At 41.4% G+C, this 21,259-nt stretch overlaps 2 long non-coding RNA genes across 4 annotated transcripts in view; both read left to right on the forward strand.

The window, feature by feature from the left end:
- Positions 1-21,259, forward strand: part of LOC140636665 (uncharacterized) — an 89,213-nt gene that overhangs the window by 38,776 nt on the left and 29,178 nt on the right. Inside the window, exon 2 of the long non-coding RNA XR_012033889.1 lies at positions 8,083-8,186. This is a non-coding gene — a long non-coding RNA (uncharacterized lncRNA). The remainder of the gene's footprint in view (positions 1-8,082; positions 8,187-21,259) is intronic.
- On the forward strand, positions 12,332-21,068 carry LOC140636655 (uncharacterized). Of its 3 annotated transcripts, XR_012033878.1 has the most exons (5): positions 12,332-12,455; positions 13,390-13,419; positions 13,529-13,689; positions 14,409-14,916; positions 18,111-21,068. It is a non-coding gene; the product is annotated as an uncharacterized lncRNA (long non-coding RNA). The 3 variants fall into 3 exon arrangements; XR_012033877.1 differs by lacking the exon at positions 18,111-21,068 and having other exon boundaries at positions 14,409-16,989; XR_012033879.1 differs by lacking the exon at positions 18,111-21,068 and having other exon boundaries at positions 12,340-12,956; positions 14,409-16,989.

Here is a 21,259-nt window from a genome sequence, read left to right on the forward strand (position 1 = left end):
GAACACGGAGCTACCCATGGTCTTTTAGCTACTTCCAGCCCACCACCTTCCAACTTTGGTGAGTTGGCAGTAAGCTCCGACCCAATACTGGGGCCTCTGTGAGAGGGAATGAGAAGGAATGGAAACTAACTTTCTCAAGCACTGGGCGGGAATGATAATAGCTAAGAACATAGTGTCCACTGGGTTCTCAGTTCAGCTCTGATGCTCAGTTAATTCTCAAAATAACCCAACTAATAGGTGCTATCACCAAATCTGTTTTAGAGATGAAGAACCTGAGACCCAAAGGAATTGAGTAAATTGCTCAAACTGACTGAAAAGTGGTAGAGTGGGGTTCTGGTCCAGAATTCATTGTGTAATCATTGCATTGACATTTCTCTGAGGAATATTGCCAGGGGATCTGACACACATTAACCTCTCTGAGCTCTCATGAAAACTCCGTAAAGTCAATATTATAACCCCATTTTTCCAATAAGGAACCTGATGCTCAGATTAACTGTCATACAGTTCATAGATGGCAGAGCCAGAATTTAAGCCCAGATTAAATGTGTTCATCCCACAGAAATGCTGCCAAGGACAGCACCAGTGATTGGGTCCTTTCAAAGTTCAGCCTGGAAGCCTTAGATCTTATCCTGCTAGAAAGAAGAGCCTCTGAGTATTATTATTATTTTTTAAATATTTTATTTATTTATCCATGAGAGACACAGAGAGTGAGAGGCAGAGACATAGATAGAGAGAGAAGCAGGCTCCATGCAGAGAGCCCAATGTGGGGCTCGATCCTGCTCTATAAGGAGTCCGATGTGGGACTCGATCCCGGGACTTCAGCATCACGCCCTGGGCCAAAGGCAGGCGTTCAACTGCTGAGCCACCCAGGTGTCCCCAGCCCCTGATTATTGAGGGGAAACTACTTAGTTATTTTCTTATCTTCAAGTGAAGTTGAGAAATATGAAGAATTCCTTTAGAAGGCTCTAAATAGTTATACCTTACAGAGCTAGAATATGGAAAAAGAAACATGGCGCTCTACCTTAGGAGCCTGAAAAGTAGTTAGGAGAAATAAGGGTTCAACTGTTTGCATTCCTTGAAAGAATCTTCCAAACTTGAGAACTGGCAAGTGTGTGAGTAGAGCAAGGAGATGAGGGCTGGTGGCCACGCCATCTCAGTCAGGATGCTGACATGACACTTCCCTGGGGAGCCTCACCTTTTGCATAGGCATGCCTATCTGGGAGATAAGCACACCTCAAACCTGATAAATATAGATGACACACTTTGAACCTGAGAGGAAGCTCATCAAAGAAGAAAGCTAATTACAGGGCTAGTTATTTACATAATTTAGATGGCAATCTTCAAAACATAGTTATATTTCAGAGATTCATGACTTTAATCAGGCTGCAAATAGTGAATAACACAGAGCAAGCCAGGCTGATTTGCACAACTATTAAAACTATTAAATGTATAGGTCAGCACCTATACATAGAGCAAAATGCCAGGGATTACAAATTATCTTAGAGCCATTCTGGAGAAATGGGATAATGGATCAAAAGGGAAAGTATAGAAAATAAAAATTGATCAGGGCAGTTATTTGAATGTGGAATTAGATGAATCTATAACTGCTTTAATCAAAGTATATAGCTGTAACATAAAAGAGTATATCTTACTGAAAGCTTAGTGAGTAGGAACATGGTATAATGAAAGGATTTTATTACCATAGAACCATAAAGTTCAATTTTATGCAAAAATAAAAATGACAGGCAATATAACAATTGGGCTATCTGAGAAATAATATTTCACAGACATAATCTACATTGGGGCTGGCTATAGACAGTTTGATTGCTTTCATAACAGATAACTGACCACATGAAGCAACTTGCTCTTTCTCTGGAGGCTTTATCCTGCCAGCAGACTTATATACATGCTGTTCCTTCTCTTGTCAGTGCCTTGTCTCCTCTTTTTGGCCAGCAAACACACATTCATCCTTCAAGACGGAATTGTAGGAAATCTGATAACAAAGTAAAAGCATAAGGCTTTGGGCTTGGAGCCTCCATTTAGCCATTGACTAGTTGTCTGGTCTTGAGCAGTTTACTTAACTTCTGTGATCCTCTGTCCACCACTAGCTATGTTAGGCAAGGTTATCCTCCCTCCCCAAAGAGTTTATTTCCTCTTCCCTTATCAGTATCACAGCATTAACAATTCTAGTTTATTTGCTACTTATGTGAATGTGGCATTTGTGTGGCAGCCAGGCTCTTGGGTTCAAATCTGGAAGCTGCCACTTACTTGCTGAGCTTCATTTCTCATTTTAAAGATGGGCATGACGCACTGGGGGTTATTCTGTATGTTGGTAAATTGAACACCAATAAAAAATAAATAAAAAAAAATAAAGATGGGCATGATGGCTGTTGAGGTGAAGACTGACAGCTAATCACCAGACTTGTTCCTCTTCTTCATGGGTACATGGCAAGATTCCCCAGCCTCCTCTATAGTGATTCCTGGTTATATGACTGAGGAAAGCCCATGGAATATAAGCACGAGTTATGAGAATCACTAACAATCCTCGCTGTTAGAAAAACCTCCATTCTTTCCTTCCCTCTGCCAGATTAAGGTAGTAGAGGACTGTGAGTTAGTAAGTGTCTTGAAGGTAGCAGAGACGCAAGATGCAGCAACCTTAGCTTCTGAGTCTTTACTTGGAAAAGCACAATGACACCCTAATTAGGAATGCCCATTTTGGGCTTTAAATGAGTGAGAAACGATCATCTCATAGTAAACCATTGATAGCTGATAGTTTATCTGTTATAGCAGCTAGCATTACCTTAATACACCAATTTCATAGAAGTATACACTGCTGTGAAGATAACAATGGTTGGCAGAGTTCCTGGAACATAATAAGCCCTTAACAAAATCTGATAAATGAATGGATCATTAAGTTCTCCAAAAGAGAAAATAGAATTAGTATACATAATGATTTTCCCTTATGTCAAGCCAAATTTAATTTTTTTTGTCAAGTTAGATACAAATAATTGGGATTTCTAACAAGTTTATAAGAACTGTACTCTCTTGTGGCTAAATTAGTATTGCTTATAATTAAATTTCTCACAAATTTCCAGAATATTGGTGCTGAATGGGACCTTGGCAAACAAGTCACACACACAGCCTCTCATTTCGTAGGTGAGGAAATAAGGTTTGGAGAGGTTATTATGCTAATTACGGCCAGAGCAAGGATGTATGATTATTTTCACAATTAAAAGAGATATTTTCTGATTGTAGAAGTTACAAATGAGTGTGGCTGAAAGGTAGGCAACTAGAAACATTTTATTTGATGGAGAAAATAAGAATTATTCTAATGTAAACATGGGCTATGTTTCTAATCTTTTATCTATGTATATATTTCATAGACTTTAACAGTGATCATGATGATTTTACAATTTTATTTATTTATTTTTTAAAGATTTTATTTATTTATTTGAGGAAGTAGGAGCAGGGCGAGGGGCAGAGAGACAAGCAGACTACCCGCTGAGTAGGGAACCTGATATTGGGCTAGATCCAGGACCCTGAGATTATGACCTGAGCTGAAGTCAGATGGGTAACTGACTGAGCCATCCAGGTGCCCTGGTGATTATACAATTTTAAATATTGGGCACCAAGACTTGACCCTGGAGCTCCCTGGGCCACTCTTGGGGCTGACATTAATGTGGGTCAGGATTGCTGTGATTGTTTTGACAAAGTGGCATTCCTTAGAGTGGAAGATTCCTCCTTCCACCTTGGAGAGGCTGGGTGGTTGGGTGTGAGAGTTGGAGCCTGCATGTTGTGGGGCAAGCCCTCTACCTGTCTGGCCTGGAGTTTCCATGACTCCCTGCCTGGGGGCAACCTCATTCATCCCAGTGGACCCAGATACAGATCCAGGTATACATGTTTCAAAGCCAAGAAGGGGCAAGGCCAGGGACCCTCTCTGTCCATCTTCTCAGCAACTCTTAAAACAGTTCTCTTAAATATTCTGAATGATGATTTGGGGGAACTGATCTCTTCTTTTTGCTATAAAATAACTTCTCACTTATGGTAATTTGTTAATAATTTCAATAAACTCTAAGGGAGTGGAGTTGTTCTCTCATAGTTTCCCTTTAGCCTCCAAGATGCTGGACACATTTAGATAAACTGCTGAGAAAGAGCACAGAGGAGGTCCCTAATGCTATGTAAAGTGTGGCTAATAGCCTCTCCAGCAGACAAATCCTGCCCTCATTGCCATGGTGTCTCCAACTGGCCTGTGATTGGGAAGAGGGGGTGGGGTCAGCCTCACAGTTTTGACCACAAATTGTCATTTAATAAGAAGAAGGTTTTACCTAGGGGAGATCTGGGGCCCTGGGCCTCTTTCACAATTGTCACTGTTCTGTAAGTGACCGTTTAGTATTCAAGGACAGTCTGATGAAAAATTGAGACTGACTTTTTCATATTATTATGAGAGTCTTATTTCCCTCACTTATTTTTCCCCCGAACACCCTCCCCAACCAATACTGCTTTCCTTGCCAGCTCTTATTTATAAACTTAATTTCTATAGATATGTTAGATGTATGTATAACCTGGATAAAGATAAGCTGCCTGCCACATGGCCCTTCCTCAGGGTGGAGTCACTTTCAAAGTAAAATCTATTACCCCCAAATGCTTAAAAGTAACTTGAATGATCATTTCAGTTTACTGAGAAAATGCTGGTGACAGATTATAATCATAATGCAAGGAAAAAGATTTAAAAATTGTCTTTCTCTCCACCCCCTGGTCCTCAGCTTCTCAGCGGTGTGCTCCTACCCAGTAGTTGCTCCTCTACACATCGATTCTCAGTTCCTTCTAAAGCAAACCTAGCCAGGCTTTGAGGTTCTCCCGCCACAGCCTCTGTTACACACATAGAAACAGTCTGGAACTCTTTCAGGCATGGTAGAGGGTAAGGCTCTGAATATTTATATGTTAATATTTTTCCCTACCTCATAGTTTAAATTCGTCCCTTCTGTGTTAGTTGTGCTTTTTTTGTAACATGGCTTCATTTCCATGATGGATGCCTTTGCAGGGAGTATGCTTAGATATGTATCAGGCAGTTTTAAAGCTGAATCAGGCTCACAGAACTGAATAAATAAAGTGGTGACTGAGTTCAAGACTTTGAAAACAAAAGCCGACTGCAGACAACAGGAAGCCGTGAATTGTTTCCAAAACCCTTTCGACAACTCCCTTTTGCCTCAAGAATCCTTTTGCCTACTGGCCTCTTCTTTATTTCTCTTCTTCCTCTTTTCTTTCTGTTCTCTCCCAAGCTGTCAGCAACAGTCCCCCATGGGGGGACATGCCCAGTACAGAATTTTGCTGAATTCTCTTTTGAAGGAACTAGAAACAGAAGTGGAAAACCTATAGGGCAGGTAAAGTGAGTACACATTTATACTGAATATCATAGATGTGCAAAGGAAAATCCACCCAAACTCCTGAAACTGGGAGTTAACACTTCTAGTCAAAGAGAAATGTGAAAATGAAGCCTTCACAGCATTGCAGACAAAGAAGTCTGGATAGCATACTTCTAATTGGCAATGCAATAGTGTCCCCCTTGGGGATTGGGGTTGGTTGGTGGTGGTGGGGAGAGGGAGATGGCTCACAATAAAAAGTCGCACAGGGAGATTTCATGTGAGAAATACAACTGTAGCTGACACAATCAATTTCCTGGTACAGAAGGGACCAAACTACTTAGAAGGCATCTGTGAGGAGAGGTGGGAATGAAGCATCTGGTCAAATGCTGCCTGCGGCACATTTGAGGTTAGGCATGCCTTGGTCTGGGTCACCCCCCAGTTTGCACACTGGTTGGCTTCCTCTCTCTTAGACATATAGCAGCTGTCTGATAATCACTGGCTATTGATTGATTAATTAACCATATTCAGTGTATCATTTCAGGGAACTCAGGGAAGGAAAGGGGGTGTTGCAGGGAGATCTGGAAGCAAAGAATGGCAATTCTGAAAAAAAAAAAAAGAGCCATAGAATCTGTTTCATTGTGCTCTTAGAAATTATTGCTCAACTCCTGCAGCTCTTGCCACCATCACGCATTCCATTGGAAAAGCATTTTTCTGTTGTTGAGCCAAGTGGCATATCCCTCATTTCCCTGGGTTATTCTGGTCAAGTTAATTTCTTGCCCTCCCATATCCCGTACCACCTCCCCCCACACTGTGTCCATGACAAGGACAGACAACAGGCTCCAGTCTCAATTCCCTGTCTGTGGCCTCCTCTCCCATAATAAGAAAGATGGAACCCACCGTGGACAGTGGCTTTTGTCAGAGGCTTCCCATCTTGGAGAGCACACTGTACCAAAACATGATGACTGAAGGCTAAAAGGCTTTCCTCATTATCACTTTCTCCCAAAAGATGTTGCCGGAATCATCCTGTCATGTAAGCCATTTGCAGCCCAGGTGAATGAGGCACTTTGGCTCATGTGAAACTCTCAATGTGAAACTCTCAATGTCATAAAGCTGGCTTGATAACAGATTTCCCAGAGAGGCTATTCCCAATTCTCTTATATCACTCATCTTAGCAAAAACATTGTTATGTGCCTATGTCATGCTTACTGTGTTAGGTGTTCTCTCTCTCTCTCTCTCTCTCTCTCTCTCTCACACACACACACACACACACAGAACAATACCAGTCCCTGCTCTTCAGCAGTTCAGTCTAGACAGAAACACAAACACAAATTATTGCAACACAAACCCATAGCACTAGGTCTAATGGTAGCTCTGTGTCTGTTCCAGCATTATCCAGAGCAATGGATGAGAAAGAAGGGCAAGCACTCCAGGTAGGCTGATGCTCTTTTTCCTTCCCCAGATCATTTGATCTTCTTCTTAGCTGATTTGGTCACTCTTAACCTTATTTCCCTGTCTTATATTTCTACCCTCAACTCCTTCCTTACTCTTGCCCTTGCTGACACAACAGATTTGTTGGTTCAGTCTCAGACATGTTTTCAGACTTTGTCTGCATCTTCCCATCCCTGGCCATGATAGCCAACATTGGTCAAGTGCTCAACTGGTCTCCTTGCCCTCAGGCTCTCCCTCATCAGTCCTTCTGCCGTCCTCCTACATGGTTATTTTCTTAAAATACAAATCAGATTACATCACTCCTTGCTTGGAGACAATCACCAACTCTCTTAGCTTTCAGCGTGACTAGGCTTTGCACCATCTGCAGACACTTCGTGGAGGAGGGGGTATTAATGGCATTCCCCGACCCAGGAAGAAATGTGAATGAAAAGGAAGGGGACTGAGCCACCAGCTGGGCTGGTGAAGTCAAGGCTCTTGTGGGGACTGCACATTGGAACCACCTGGAGAGCTTTTATAAACCACAGATGCCAGGGCTGCACCACCCCCTCCAGCCACTGGATCTGAATCTCTGGGTAAGGTCTGAGTGTCTATAGATATAAAAAGCTCCCGTGAGTGATTCTGATGAACAATGAGTGTCACAACCCACTGTGCTGGGGAACCCAGCAGGCTCTGTACTTTGGGATGGCTCATGTGCTTTGAAAAAGGGTACTCACATCAGCTCCACCTCATGAGAAGCACAGTAGTGGTCTCTGGTGGTCCTTTGGCTCACAGTCCCAAATAAAGCAGTGACCAGTTGGCTCATGAGGCCATCACAGCCCTAATCTTTGCTCTGTGGCTCTGTATCCAACTGATCTAACTTGCCAAAAGCCAGGCTGTGTCACAGATAATATGCTTTAACATTTAACCAATTCCTCATCCTTGATATGTATATTCTGCTTTCTATTGGGATTTAAACCACAAAGTTTTAGTTATCTTAAAATAGCATAGTAGTATATTTTATGAAGCACGACTTAACCAGATGCAATCTTTGTTTGCTTCAGGCTTGATTTGGAAAGCTTCATATTCTGGGTTTGTGATACTTCAGTAGTTTTAGAAAATATGTAGATTTACTTCTAATTCACTAGGTACTTTTTTGGGGGGAAATCTATTGATCTTACAGTCATTAAAAAGAAATATTAGGTTTTATTTTTCAAGGTTCAGCAAATGTGTGTGTGTTTGAAGGGGGAATGGTTTTACTTGATTATTGACATTTTAATTTGTTTCTTATTAGGAAACACAGATTTCCTTTGGTGGTAACCACTTGGCTGCACAAAACTACTGCATGGCCATGGAAGATTACAATGTATAGGAAGCTTTATATATTCTTTGAAGAAGGTAGGTAGAAAAGCCAAAGACTTTTTTGTTTTGTTACATAAGTCTCTGCTACTGGCCTCAAACTAGCTCATTATTCAAGTCAGGGCAGCCTAGGCTTGGGGCAAAGTAGCCCAAGTGGAAGTGGGGCTTTTCTTTACCTTGAAGTACCCCCCCACACTTTTTTGTATACTGCACCCCATGCAATGTAAGCCTAAAAGACCCGATTGTCTCCACACTTGCTTCTCTTCTTTTCTTGCTTTCTTAATGCTGCAGTCCTTTATTTTTTGTCTCACTTACCCTGTCACTTCCCCCACTTTCTTCACCAATTTTCCCCACCTAATAATTATAAAGAAAAACGTTAACCATGAAACCTTCCCCTCCCCCCTTGCTCTTTTATCTACACAAAGATCCTTGACTGCAAGACATCTAGTACAGCACATTCATTAATTTTTAATTTGTCTCCTCTTGTGGTTACTGTGTTCCAGGGACTAAAGGACCTGGAACAATGGTCTCCAAAACCTTGGGCTGAGCCTTTTTTCTTATATGCAGGGATATAGCTGAGGGCATAATGGAGTCTGATCAAATAAATATCTGTTATTTGAAACAGCCTGTTCAAGGTGAATATGGATTTTCATCACATTAATCCCGAGCTTCTGAGCCAGAGTTTTTGTGCCTGAATATTATTAGCAAACAGAAAAAATAATTTTGAGAGATGGCAGACTGAAAGAGTTATTCCTCATAGGAGAGCTGTTCCTGAAGTGGCCCAGAGGATTTGAGGGCAGATGGCTGCAGAACCAGTGAGGGCAGCCTCCTTGCCACTTCCGAGTAAGGAAATCCAGGAAGTGTCTTATGGAGAGGCTCTGATTTGCTATTGGTATTCTTCAGGGTCTGTCCACAGTCCACTTTGCCTTTGCAGTGTACACTCCCTTGGAGGAGCTCATCCACTCCTTCAGCCATTCTCTACCTATACTTCAACACCTCTTAGAGTTCTATCTGCAATCAAGCTATCTTGTCTGAGCTCCAGAATCAGTTACACAAATGGCCTCCTGGGACTCTCCAGATATGTCCAGAACAGAACTCACTTTCTGGACACTCCTAGTCCTACCCCCAAATATGCTCTTATCCTGAGTAGTCCTCTCATGACAGATGGCACTATTGCCTATCATATTTATAGGTAAGAAATCTCTGGGTTTTCCTTGTTTCCTTTTCCCCACTATTTTGCCCAGTAATTTGGCTGTGAGGACTCCTGACAGATCTCGAGTCCATCCGAACCACCTCTGGCCTCATTCATTCATTGAATTGTCATCTCCCACCGGGACTGGCAAATACCTCCCAGCTAAGCTGTTGGGCACTATTGCCTATCATATTTATAGGTAAGACATCTCTGGGTTTTCCTTGTTTCCTTTTCCCCACTATTTTGCCCAGTAATTTGGCTGTGAGGACTCCTGACAGATCTCGAGTCCATCCGAACCACCTCTGGCCTCATTCATTCATTGAATTGTCATCTCCCACCGGGACTGGCAAATACCTCCCAGCTAAGCTGTTGGACATCTACGCAGCTTCCACTCTGTCATGTCTTTCACACTACTGTAGGATCCTTTGTTCCATAGCACATACCCTTTTAGGTCACAGACAAAAAATGTTCACAGGCTCTTAAAGGTATGCAAGATAAGGTCTAAACTTCTTTTCACAGCTTCTCAGACCCATCCTTATTTGTATCCAGTCTACCTCACTAGCCTTATCTTCCCACAAAAAGTGACACTCTCCACTCTCTGCTTACTATAGTCTCACTGAACTCTGGTTTCTCTTCAGATCGCATAAATCTTTCGCCTTTTACTATAGTCTCACTGTTCCCCAGGGCCAAATTTCTATTGTTCTAATTCTTATGATGTCCCTACTCTGTGCCAAGCATGCGAGGCACCATGGATTCAGAGAGGAGTAGGACACAGCTCCTGGAAGTGCTCAACACCTAACAGGGCAAATAGACAAGAACAGAGATCATAACCATGAATACCAGGAAAGAAGGAAGAACATCTGTAGGATTTCAAAGCAGGGGACCTTAAATATTCCTGAGAGACTTAGAGAAGGCTTCTAGAGGAGTTAGTTGTTAAACTAGTATGTGGGAGATCAGGGAAGAGGGAACGGGCATATGTAAAGCCACAGAATTACAGAATAGCAAAGCATGTCCCAGGAAAGATGAACAAGACAACGTAGTTGGAGTAGAGGATGCCCAGAGGAGTGTAGTAGGAAAGGTTAGAGAGGTAGGTGGATATAAGAATGTGGAGTACTGATTATGCCAGGTTTTGTTGGCACTGACATTTTTATTCTCATTTACAATGAACATGTGCCATCTATATTAGTTTCTTATGGCTGCAGTAAAACATTGCTGCACACTGATTGGCTTAAAACAATAGAAATTTATTTTTTCACAATTATGGAGGCTAGAAGTCAAAAATCAAGATATCAGCAGGGTTGGTTCCTACTGGAGTCTCTGAGGAAGAACCTATTTCATGCCTTTCTGCTAACTCCTGGTGGTTTCCAGCAATTTTTGGAGTTCTTTGGCTTGTAGACATAGCATTCCAATCCCTGCTTCTGTCTTTTGCATAGCATTTCCCCCATGTGTCTGTGTCCAAATTTCCTTCTTCTAATATGGATACCAGTTGTTGGATTAGGGCTCACCCTAATTCAGTATAAACTCATCTTAATTTGATCACAACCTCCATGATACTATTATCCTATTTCCAAGTAAGGTCAATTCAAGTCACAGTTAGGACTTGGACATATTTTTTTCGGGGACACAATTCAACCCACAATAATAATCTTGACTTCAACTATGGGAGTGTTTTAACAAAGTGTGTTAATTTAGTTCAACATGTTTTATAGAGCACTTCTCTGCGCTAGGTTCTGTATTATGAGCCAAGTAACCAGGGTACAGGGAGTAGATTTGGGACAAGCACCTTTGGGACTCAGTGGGGTGCTTCATATCACCCATGGTTTCTCATGAAAAGCCTTGTCTCTACTGAGAGACATCCAATGTATACAATTAACAGGAAGTGGACCAATCCTGTGAATGCCTTTTATTTCAGCAATTTTATTAATTGCTACCCAGAGAATGATCATGACTCACACTACTCAAGACAGTTTTGGTTTGTGCCAGTTATCCTAATGTCCCATTGAGTTACCTGCCCTTCACACTCTCAAAATTTTCTGGCTTAAAAGATAAATGTTAAAAAAAAAAAAAAGATAAATGTTATTGTCACTCTAACAATAAGAGAGCTATTGTGTTAGGTGCTTGATGTATAAAAGTGAAAGGGGGCCCTTGCCTATAAAGGACTCACAGTCTGCTGCAGGAGGGAAGTGAAGAAGCATTTATAATGCAGCATGATTAGTGCATGGCCTTAGGCAAGACAGGATGCCATAATAGTGCATGGGGGTTTGAGTTGGAGGGCTCTTGTCAATTCATTGAAAATCTGTTTTATGAATGACTAGTTTACCTCAGCTTGGCAGAGGAATAGCTTCTGATAGGTCTGGAATGGCTGACTGGAGTGGAACCTCTCTGTTACTGCTCTGTTTGGGGGGACCCTCTCTCTGGAGCACCTGACCAAAGGCAGGGAGTCCTATATAGTCGAGGCTCACTATGGTCCCTGCCACAGCCTGTGCCTAGTGCTCAAACACTGACAGCCATGGAGTTAAGAGCTTGGGGGCCTGTGTGCAAGTGTTAATGAAGACAGAGCACAGGTACAAAGTAGAGGTGGTATCAGGGATAGAATGAACTACTCTGGAGGGGCAAAGGCTTGCCCTTTTCCTCTTATCAGGCTGGATATGACAAAAGGGAAACCTGGACAGAAAAAAAATCCTCAAAATCTGTTGAAACCAACTATGTGCCGTGGATAGCTATAAACTCTTTAGATGGTTCAAGGAAATTTTGGGTGATGTGATAAGTTGACAAATTAGCTTTTGGCAAACTTGTGCTTTGGAGAATTGGCTTTTGGAGAGGTGGATGGGTTCAGATCATTGGATATCAGTAAAGAAAATATGGAAAATTTGAGGCAAAGTGGTTAAAAGCTCAGACAATGGAATCAGTTGACCTAGGTTGGAATTCTGGCACTTTGATGTAACAACTGTGTGATTCTGGCACAGAATGTTATTTTCATTTTACTGGATCAGTGTTTCCAACTCCAAATTATAGGCTGGCCAATGCCCGAGGACCTTTGGGGTCTCGAATGCAGCTAGGGAGAGGGCTGGCACAAACTGAAGGCATTTGCTCAGCATCCTGTGGTCCAGTTGCTGGTAGACTTTTACAAACTTAGTTGCTGGGGATCAGACATCTGCACCTTGAAAAGCTCAGAGATTTCCAATGCATACTTGGGGTGTGATGTCTGGGTCCACCCCAGAAATCTTGTTTTAGTGACCAGAGTGCGGTCCGGTTATTGGGTTGTGGGCACTTCCATAGGGGGCTGAGATGCCAGACTGAGAACCACTGTACTAGACCAAACGGGCTCTGTCTGTCTGTGCCTCCTACATCTGGAGTGGCCCTCCTCTGGGGTGGGGTGAGAAACACAAATTCTCCAGCCCCGCACCCATAAGGCCTCTGAGTTGGCAATTTAAACCTAGATGCAGCTCAGGGATATTTACTCTGGATGAGAAGCAAAGGGCACAGGAGAGCACTTACTCAGACCTCAGTATGCACAGTTTGCACAATACTCAACATGTATGATAGTATTCAGACCTCAGGGAGAGAGAGTTTTGCTTTTCCCTCCGGAATGGAATTAAAAAGAAAATTCTGTCCTGGTAAGGTGCAAAATGTTTGCTTTATGAGGCAATAAGTATGTCTTTTATAACAAGTGGAGAGCCTGCACTCAGGTACTGACAACAGAGAGAGGACATACAAGAGTCCTGCTCTGATCTTTTAGTGACCTCCATCCCTTAATTCCTCTGCTTCGTATTACCCTCTGTGTTTGGAGTTTTATGCAGACTCTCCTGATGGGGTGTCAGAGGGGGGAGGGGGCCATGAGGGCACCTCACAGGAAAGGGCAATGCTTTACTGCAGTGTCAAGGCCCAGCCAAGCCAATGCCAGTTATGAGCCTGAGAAGTTTCCAGTGAAGTCCTTCCCTGAAGGAGAGGCCAGAGAACTGTCATTTTTTGTTATGGCCTGGCTTCAGGACCAGTTTGAAATAATACCCCTTCTTTCTTCCCTCCCTCCCTGCCTGCCTTCCATCTCAGGGCAGATGAAAGAGTCTCTCCAAATGCAAGGTAATTCTACGTTTTCCTTTGTAGCACTTGGGGCTTGATCTCCACAGTCTGATTGGGGGTACTTAGAAGGATAAAAGCATTCCACTGAAAAGTCTCCTTTCTTTATCAGGCATCTTACTTTCTTGCCAAGGCAAGTCCTCTTGTAAAAGGGAGGCTTTAAAAGTCTGTCAAAGGATACTACCAAGAGGGTGGATTCATTATTTTAAAGCCCTTTCAGGGTCCTCCTACCACTGCATTCTTCATGAACTTCTTTGGATGGTGACTTGGAAGGTGAGATTCTTCTTCTCAAGGGGTATGAACTATTTTGATAGACTAGTGGCATAAAAGATGGGGTCGTATGGGATAAGAGAACCAAAGGAATGAGGACTGACCTCGGACTGGAGCCTGGGGAAAGGGCTATGCAAGTATAATTTTTGATTTATGTGACCCCATTGAGTTACCTGACACATCTTTTTACTTATTTATTTTCTTCAAAACAACTCTATGTGAAGAACTGACCTTTTTTTTTTGTTTTTTTGTTTTTTTGTTTGAGAGGGGAAACTGAAGCATAGAACTCATTAGTGAAGCTCCAGATGCTGTGAGAGAGCACCTTGGCTTGTGTGAGTTGAGGATGGGAAAATCTCCATCAATCTATAGTCCACAGATTGCTAATTCTCTCTTGGCTGCTGGCACTGATGTCCCATCTAGTCAGGGCTATGGCCCCAGCAGTGCCAGCAGGTCCACAGACCAGCCCCTCCCAAGGGTCTGCCCTCACTCATGGACACATTCTACACACTGAAGGACATGCAGACCCTTGTTCTTCTGACTTCATGACTTAAATGCTGGAGAAATAGCCAACATCAGACAGCAGAAACTTCAGAGAAGGATTGTTTTGTTTTGTTTTAGATTTTGGAGGGAACATGGGCAGTGTCACCTTTATAGCAAGACTCATCACAACAAAGAAAAAGGTTAAAAAAATACTTATTCTCTTCCATGTTTATTTGACTTAGGTGCTGCTTCTTACTGGCGAAGTCTTAGAATGTTCCTGCCCAGAAAATGCCCACTTTGGAATAGATATAATATGTAATACTCTGATATAACCCACAGGAGAGAGCATTAGGCTATGAAGAGAACTGATTCCATCCATCCATCCACCCGACACACCCACCCAATCATTCATTCATTCATTGCTCCAAATGTTAATTGCCTCTGTGCACTAGACAAAGCTAAGACATGGCTCCAAATCATGCCTTCTGGGTGGAGAATGCTCAGCTCCTTCACCTCCTAGAATGGGCAGGAGAAGCCCCTCAAAAGCATGGTTGAGAAGCATCAATATGAAGGAGGTATGTCCTGGGAGTCACATTGTCCAAGAAGAACCATGATCTTCACTGACATTCAATTATAGCTCAGTATTGTGTAGTTAAGTGGATTTTATTATTCTATCCGGTGGAAGAAGGCCATGAATCATGGAGTGAATCATCCAAAGAAATGAGAAGTCTAGGGAGTAGAGCCATCAAGGTAAAGATACACTTTGTCCTTGAAGTCAGCAGTAGCCACAGGACTGAGTTTGGAATTAAGTGGAAGTGACATGTGCCATCCTTGGGTCATGGCCTTACTACAGAGGGCATTTGTTCTTCCATCCTCTCTTCTCCCTTCTTGTGGACTGGAATATGGATATGGTGATGACCCAGCTTCCATCATGCATGTGAGACTAACACTAGAGGTGACAGAAACACAGTGTAGAAGAACCTAGGCCCATAAATGATTGTGTGAAGCAGAACCTGCTGCCAATCTAGGGTGCTCACTTCACCTAGGTACGAGAGAAATCACTTCTGTCTTAGTTAAGCCATGGCGTTATAGCAACTTAGCCTTCACCTTAACAATATATGAGTATGACAGGGGTGGGAGATGGAAGCGACAGCCCTCACTTTCTCCCTAAGTTTAGAAGAGAGGGCTGCTGGATCCAGACAGGCACAGGCCAAAATATGGCATTTGTCGCTGTTAACATCAAGACTGAAAAGTAGCTTTAAAGCTGCAGCTAAGTGGGTTGGCTGATACTTCACTTCTGAATTGGACTTAGCCATCTCATTCCTGGCACAGGATGGCAGAAAGGGGGCTGAGACAATGAACCTTCTACCAACCAGATAGTCAGCTGTGTGGTCAATGAGCAGGTTCTTTCCTTCTCTCCATTCCAGCATCCTTGCTCTAAGCCAGACTCATCACATCCAGACTTTACACTGTCCATAATTGGAAGTGAGAGTGGTTCATCCAGCAGATCTGTTTGAGAATGAAGAAAAAGTTCCCCAGAAGCACCCTCCATCCCTTACTTTCTATTAACTTGCTAGTGAGAAGTGGCACATGTTCCACTCTACTCACCACACACAAGGGGGGTGGAATTGCCTTTAGACTGGTCAGTCCCACTTCTGGGGGAGGGATGGGAGCTGCCTTTTCTGCCAACTATGGCTATATGGGGGAAGAGGACTGAACAGAGCCAGGGTGCTGTTAGGAAGGGACACATCCATGGACCCAGCAACCTTTAGAACTGCCTTCTCAAAGGTTTTGAATCAGATACTAAGGACAAAGTGGTTTCATATAAATTACCCCATTTCTCCATGTCTAATTACTTATCTATGGAGGAATGTTGGCATTTGTAGGGCAGACTTGAGGGCATTTGGGTCATGCAGATCTGTGTGTCTCCATGGAGGGGTATGTGTGTGTGTGTGGGGAAGGCTTCCCATTATTTGGATCAATGAATTCTTGAGATGAATGTATGAGTCTTCAAACATTTTGCTTTTATTGCAGGAGCCCAGAAATATTTATTTATTTGTTTGTTTGTTTGGTTGGTTTTGGGTCAATCTGTAAGAAAGAACATCTTTCTCAAGTCAGAGTCCACCCTAGTTCATACCCTGGGCATCTCTAAACCAGAGGTGGAACAGTCCCATAACTAGTTCCTCTCTAGTAATTCCTCTCTTCAGCCCTATGGTAGCAGTGTCCTTTTATTCCTTTTAAAACCCAGTTCTGATATCATCCACCCATTCCAAAACCTCCTTGGGTTTCCCATTTCTTAAAAGATGTAGTACGGATCTCTTGCCTGACACTAAAAGCTCCCTCTGATCTGGTCCCAGTAGACATTTCCAGCATTATTTCCCAATTACCCACCTTAATTTATCCCACACTCAAGTCAAGCTAAAGTACATCCATTTATCCATGCATCTGTTGATTCATTCCTTTGACATTGGGAAAAGCCTCATCATCTTGGATTATTCCATAGTGCCCTAAGAGGATCCCTCTGCTTCCATTTTTGCCTCTGTTGTCCATTCTCACCTTAGCAACTAGAGCAATCCTGTTTAAAACTTAAATAAGACTATGTCAGTCCTGTGCTCAAAACCATCCAAAAGAGAGTTGCCAGATTTAGCCAAGAAAGATGCAGGATGACCAGTTAAATTCAAATTTTAGGTAAACAAGTAATACTTTCAAGATGTAAGAATGTCCCATTAAATATTTGGGATATACTGATAGTAAAAAAAAAAAAAATCATTGTTCACCTGAGGTTTGAATTTACTGTGTGTCCTATATTTTATCTTGCAACCCTACACCAGTGATTTTCCAAAGTTACACCAGGCGCCAAAGTTAACAGCAAAGTACTTAAACCATCTCTGTATCCCTGGTGCCTGTATCTCTGTGATCTCATCACTCACCATTTTCTTGCTGCTTCCTTTTCCATGACCACTGGCCTCTTGTGCTCCTTGAACACACTCAGCACATTCCTGCCTTGGAGTCTTTGCACTTGTTTCCTCCACACAGGGAGGAATACTCTTCCTTCCTGGTCAGCCACATGTGTCTCTCCCTCACTTCCTGCAGCTCTCTCTGCTCAGATATTATCTTTGCAGCGAGACCTTCCCTGACTATTCTACCTAAATTGCCACTCCTTACATGCTCTTGTCCCTTAATTTTCTTTCCTGCATTATTTTTTCGCTAGAGCCCTTACAATTATCTGACAGATTTTCTGTTTACTTGTTTATTTGCTCATTGTCAATCTTTCTCCTCACTCCTAAATGAGATATAAGTTATGTAAGAGCAAGTACTTGGCCTGCTTTATTCAGTGCTGTAATCTCAGTGCCTAGAATAGGCCTGCCAGAGTAGGTAATCAATATAAAGCTGATGCATTGACAAATAAATCAATAGATAAATAACTACATAATTTAACTTTAGGGAATGTAAGTTCTACAGAGAAAGACTAAGCATGGCAAAAGAGCAGAGAATCAGTATTTTACTCTGAGGAGGTGACATTTTAGCAGAACTGAGTGAGGTTTTTGTTGTTTTTTAATTCTACAATACAGTGTTATCAACTACAATCATTGTATTTTATATTAGCTCCTCACTGAATGAAGTTTCAATGAAAGCCCCTTCTGCCTCTCCAACTTTCCTTTTTTGTTGTTGTTCTTTGCTCTCTGCGAAATCAGAGAGCCTCTTTCTAACCTCCTATGGGAGAAGTCCCACCTCAAATGCATAGATAGCTTGGCCCCTGTCCCTTGGCCTATGTAGACATGAATAACGCTGGACTTCACTCTCCATTCTGGCTTATGTAGCTGGCAAAGAGAAAAAATGAGCTGATGGGAGTGGTGATGGGGCTTATATTTCACATCTTGTACTTGGTTGTAGCTGATGCTTGAATCCCACTGACAATTGCTGACAACTGCTTGGCATTTTAGCATCCCTCCAGGTGTGGAACTTCTTCCTCCTGACAACAGAGGACTTGGTGTGGAATTCTCTGAGATGGCTCCTTGCCTTCACTCTGCACTAGGGGCCACAGACAAGAGCTTTGCCCAGGAAATGAAAATAAAAGTCATATTCTATGAGGGTTGGACCCTGGGAGTCTAAGGGTTCCTTTTTTTTTTTTTTAATTTTTATTTATTTATGATAGTCACAGAAAGAGAAGGAGAGAGAGGCAGAGACATAGGCAGAGGGAGAAGCAGGCTCCATGCACTGGGAGCCCGATGTGAGATTCGATCCCGGGTCTCCAGGATCACGCCCTGGGCCAAAGGCAGGCGCCAAACTGCTGCACCACCCAGGGATCCCTAAGGATTCCTTTTATGTTGAAAACCAATAAACTCTCTACTCTCAATAAGGACCATCTGGAAGAGCATTTTGAAGCTTAAAAACAAAACAAAACAACACAGCTAATGCTTTAATGTCTTAGTGTCTTCAAATATCAGGTCTTTTTTTTCAAACTCATCTGGGGGATAAAGTTTTTATCTACATTTGTGTTGCTCTCTGAGAGGATGTGTCCCTGGAATCACATACGGGAGCCTCAATGCTGCCTTACCTCAGTATTGCTTTAGGGATTTCAGAGAAACATGGTGTTAAACCCCTTCCATAGGCACAAAAACCTCCATAAAACCACAGGATTAGCCACTTGGTTGGGAGGGAGGTTCTATCTCTCAGTAAACTCACTTTTGTCTTCTCTGTCTCCTCAGGATTCGTCAGATACGTTTTGTATATTTAAATGATGTAACAGTTGTGTGAAAAACTTTCTCATAGCTTCCAAATATTTCAGAAACTGAACAGCTTTGCTCTGAATGAGAAAACCAGTAACACTAATTTCATTTTCATTTCATTTTCTCTTTGGCTGTTCTGGGAATTTACATTGGCCATTTAATTTTACTGTTATAGTTTTATAAGGATATTATCTCTGTGTACAATGATGTTTTTTAAAAGGAATTGTAAATTGTATTAAAGCTTTTGAGTCTAAACTTCTAAAAGCTAAACATTATCATCATTTTGTTTTCTATGTGAATTTTGAAAGTCATGCTCTTTTTAGATTGGTATCTAAAGACTTATAGGTAAATCAAAAGTATAGGAATTTTCTTCTGTCTCATTATATGACTCTCAAGAAGATACTTTTTAAATGATTTCTAAAATAGCATTTATCAAGTAATGAATATTTATGTTTTTGTTTGGAGTACTATTCAAATTAAGTTGAATACCAACATTGGTCAGTGCTCATAATAGGGATGGAATAAATTTATTTGACTTCTTTTCATATTGACATTCTCAAAGCTTAGTGACTCATGATTTTCTCTTGATCAGAGGTATGAATACACACGAGAATAGTTGATGAAACCAAATTCATAACCTATGGAAAAGTACTTGTGAGAAATAAAATGACTTTCATTTATTAAAGGCCAGTACTGGGGGCGATATAGTAATAATAGCTACCATTTATTGAACATATACTCCATCATAGGCACAGTGTTAAGTGCTTTATATAGCTTATCTCATTTACTCCCCATGACAGCCCTCTAAGCTAGCTAGATTTTGTTATCACTCCCATTATACAGATGAAGGAACTGAGGCCGGAAAGTGAAAATCATCCAACAGGCAGAAGCAGAGCTTAAATTTGAACTCCAGAGTCTCAGAGCTTAATCACAGTGCTATAATGTCAACCAGCTCTGATAGTAGTGGGAGGAGGAATATAATTAATTACTTACAACAAAACACTTCTTTCTGAAAAGTACTCATGTTCCTGCCTCTTAGTAAAATAGTACAGTCTATACTCTCTCTAGGACATAAGCCTGGACAGCTTATGAGCAGGCTCATAAGCAAACTGCAATGCTCAGCTATTCAAGTGAATAGTCAACACTTTACCATCCCGTTACAGCATAACTGACATTTGCAATTCAAATTATGCTTACTGATAATAGGAAAAAAAATCCATGAATGTGGCAGAGAGGCACTGCCCCATGAAGAATTGATGGCATCCAAGGTCACGGCTCAGCAAAACTCAATCAGAGCTAAGTTTTTAAGAGAAAACTAATACAGAGAAAATATACACAAGAGATAGAATTTGTAAGTAATCAGAGTATGAGAAGAAATGGAAGAATAAGAATAGTAAGTGTGAGGTTGTATGGTCAGGGCTCTGTAAAGCATCTTGGTAATAGTACATTCATCCTGTCACAGTATCCACAGTCATAAAGGGAACTTATAAGTCATTAAGAAGAAAACAGAAATAACTCCTAAACATGTTAAAGTAAAAATAATTTTATTGACCCTCAGCTTCAGAGAAAAGAAGTTCTTGAGGGAAAAATGAAATGCAAATGAAGAAAAATAGAGTTATCACCACAATTATAATGTCTCTTGAAGTCAACTTTATGCTCTTAAAATAGAAGTAGATGATTCCAAGGACTAGAGAAGCCCATGTGGGTTATCAACAAAGTTTCATAGTTGGCAAAATCATTACAAGGGATTTTATGGATTTGAAAGTAGATAAAAGACACTAATAAGAAATAAATAGCCTAGAACATCCCCAAAGGGGCAAGATCAATTTTATAAAATAAAATCAGTAGGTAAATTAGACACATCATTCTCAAATGCCCTTCTGTAAAATATTGGTGTCCCACTAATAAAATAAAATTATTGCAATATTTTCCCAAAGTTCAGAAAAAAGTTGAACATAACCTCCTCAATTTAACACTTCTCTTCCTTCTCTCATCAATTTTTTTCTTAAAACTTCCATTCTTGCTCTATGAGAGAATAGATAGGAATTAAATATTAATAGAAGATATGAGGCAAATATAACCATTATTAACTGAACAGTTTAATTTTTATGGACATATGTTTATTTTGGGGGGGTGATTTTATATTGTCTACATTTTTGTTAATAAAATTATTCTTGGTTGATGTGTGTCTGTTTTGTTTACCATTGCATATTACCTTGCTTATTACATTAACATGTGTAGCTTTTGCTATAAACCAAACCATCTCAAAATTCAGAGACTTGAAACAATAGAAATTTATTATTTCCTCTGATGGTGTGGGTCAGTTCTTCTGATCTGGGTTGTCTTAGTTGATCTCTGCTGAT

This window comes from Canis lupus, chromosome 7 (assembly GCF_048164855.1).
Source record: "Canis lupus baileyi chromosome 7, mCanLup2.hap1, whole genome shotgun sequence".
Taxonomy (NCBI): domain Eukaryota; kingdom Metazoa; phylum Chordata; class Mammalia; order Carnivora; family Canidae; genus Canis; species Canis lupus.